The 2743-nt window shown below is 42.0% G+C and overlaps 1 protein-coding gene across 1 annotated transcript in view; it reads right to left on the bottom strand.

Annotated features, from left to right (window-relative positions):
• The window catches only part of LOC124021897 (UDP-glucose 6-dehydrogenase-like), a gene marked incomplete at its 3' end in the record, with an annotated part of 10683 nt that extends 8838 nt beyond the window's left edge, over nt 1-1845 (bottom strand). The window contains exon 1 of the mRNA XM_046337030.1: nt 992-1845. The remainder of the gene's footprint in view (nt 1-991) is intronic.
• Between the last annotated feature and the right edge of the window lie 898 nt (nt 1846-2743).

The following is a 2743-nucleotide window of genomic DNA, read 5'->3' as shown; positions in this document are numbered from 1 at the left end:
CCTCACTTGAGTAAGGAACTAGAAGCCAAATAGCTCATTAAAAAAAATAGTTGTATAATGTTAGCCTATTTGGAGAAAGGTTTTGTGTCTGTGCAAACGGAGCACGTTGTTGGAAAAGAACAACGAGATTATTACGTAACTGTGTGTTAAAGTACTGTAGTGAAACAGGCGGGGAGCGGGACTTGAACCCTGAACCTTCTAAAACCCGAAGTCCAGGGTGATATCGACCGTGCCCCCGACCGTATACTCAAGTGGCAGTCAAAATCCGCGTTTATAAACCCAGGGTCGTTAGTTACACTGCTAAACTCTGCACAACAACTTTCACAATGAAGTCAGACATCGAGGCATTAATCCAGAATGTCGGAAACCAGTTTAATACAGGATGTTTTAAAACAATCAGTTCTGATTTAGGGTGCGTTCGTAAAATTCACTCTGGCTATCTACTCCGATTTCAGGGCGTCTTGATTGTGGCAGAGCACAGAAACACTGGATGAATTTACGAACCAATCAACACCCGTTAAATATTGCCGGTGTCAGTAAACAGTCGGGCGAAAAAACGTAATTAAATCGTTTAACAGCAGCACAGTTACAGTCCACCAACACTCTGGATAACATGAAAACATCCGAACCAGCTCTGCTTGGTTGAGTAAAAATGTTTGAGTGTGGAGGTGTTCTCTAATTTGTGTCTTTTGAAGTAGCTCGCAAATTAACATTAGTCAAGCACCGAAATTAGGGTCAGAAAACTAACTTAATTTTCGAACGCACCCTTGGTTGGGTTATTCTACTCGACTAAATTGAATCAGAGAGAGAGAGAGAGAGAGAGAGAGAGAGAGAGAGAGAGAGAGAGAGAGAGAGAGAGAGAGAGAGAGAGAGAGAGAGCGATAGCGATATCAATCTCAACAAATACGAAGGTCCAAAGGTTTCAGTAACAGTTATAACGTTATTATAATTGATTAATAATTACATAGCTATTTAGTAGTAAAACACTTACCACTACGGAGACAACTACCCGATCTCACGGATAAAATCCAATTCGCAAAAAACTCAAACTCACTTCCGTTATCTGTATAATCAGATGTCTTCCTTGTTACTGATGCGATGTTAATTTTATCACTGAAATATTGTCGCTTTGAAGATCTTGGGGTTGTGGAAGGGGTCGCTTGTCGATAGTTGCTGTACTTAAACCCTTCAGTTACAAATGAGAGCTCAGTAATGTTGCATTTTATGCTGAGTTTCCACTAGATGCCACAGTCACAAAGTCAAAATTGGCTCTATTGTATAAATTCATACAAAAATTAGATGTTTGCTCTTAATTTAGGGTTAGGTATAAGGTTAGAATTATGGTTAAGGTTTAAAATAACATTTTAATTCAGAGGAATTGACGAAATAGGCGGCGTTTTTTAAAAACTTTGTGTCTGTGGTAACTAGTGGCGACCCTTGTACAAATTGGGCGAAGTAAAGTCTTCCGGGGTTCTGCGTCGCGTACAGCCAACCAGCGAGTGAGACGTCATTAAGGTTTAGATCGGCATTGGGGCAGGGTTCAAGAAGAGTAACAATACAGCGTTGTCATGGTGAGCTCAGCTGGAATGAATTTGTTTCTGTCCCAGATAGCCTCCTATATAGGGCTCTGGTCCAAAACTAGTGCACTATGTAGGAATCAGGGTGCCATTTGGGATACAACGACTATCACTGAAATGTGCTTTTAAATGACTTTGACAAATAGGACATGAATGATTAGGTTGGATTTGAGATGAGGACAGAGAGTTGTTAACCTTGTTCACACAATACCTTTATCTATTGACACCCTGGGAGTCAGACAGACAGACTGGGAGTCAGACAGGAAGTCAGACAGACAGACTGGGAGACAGACAGGAAGTCAGACAGACAGACTGGGAGTCAGACAGGAAGTCAGACAGACAGACTGGGAGTCAGACAGGAAGTCAGACAGACAGACTGGGAGACAGACAGGAAGTCAGACAGACAGACTGGGAGTCAGTCAGGAAGTCAGACAGACAGACAGACTGGGAGTCAGACAGACAGACTGGAAGTCAGACAGACAGACTGGAAGTCAGACAGACAGACTGGAAGTCAGACAGACAGACTGGGAGACAGACAGGAAGTCAGACAGACAGACTGGGAGTCAGACAGACAGACTGGGAATCAGACAGACAGACTGGGAGTCAGACAGACAGACTGGGAATCAGACAGACAGACTGGGAGTCAGACAGACAGACTGGGAGTCAGACAGACAGACTGGGAGTCAGACAGACAGACAGGAAGTCAGACAACGAACCAGGAAGCTGTGGTATTACAGTTTATTTGTTGTTTTGGAAAGGTAAAGTGCATAGTTGAAGCCCTTTCTCTCTGTTAGACCTGTTCCCTATATAGTACACTACTATAGACCCTATTCCCTATATAGTACACTACTATAGACCCTGTTCCCTATATAGAACACTACTATAGACCCTATTCCCTATATAGAACACTACTATAGACCCTATTCCCTATATAGTACACTACTATAGACCCTGTTCCCTATATAGAACACTACTATAGACCCTATTCCCTATATAGAACACTACTATAGACCCTATTCCCTATATAGAACACTACTATAGACCCTATTCCCTATATAGTACACTACTATAGACCCTATTCCCTATATAGTACACTACTATAGACCCTATTCCCTATATAGTACACTACTATAGACCCTATTCCCTATATAGAACACTACTATAGA

This window comes from Oncorhynchus gorbuscha, unplaced genomic scaffold (genome assembly GCF_021184085.1).
Source record: "Oncorhynchus gorbuscha isolate QuinsamMale2020 ecotype Even-year unplaced genomic scaffold, OgorEven_v1.0 Un_scaffold_1245, whole genome shotgun sequence".
NCBI lineage: Eukaryota > Metazoa > Chordata > Actinopteri > Salmoniformes > Salmonidae > Oncorhynchus > Oncorhynchus gorbuscha.
This window is presented reverse-complemented; position numbering and strand designations above follow the sequence as displayed.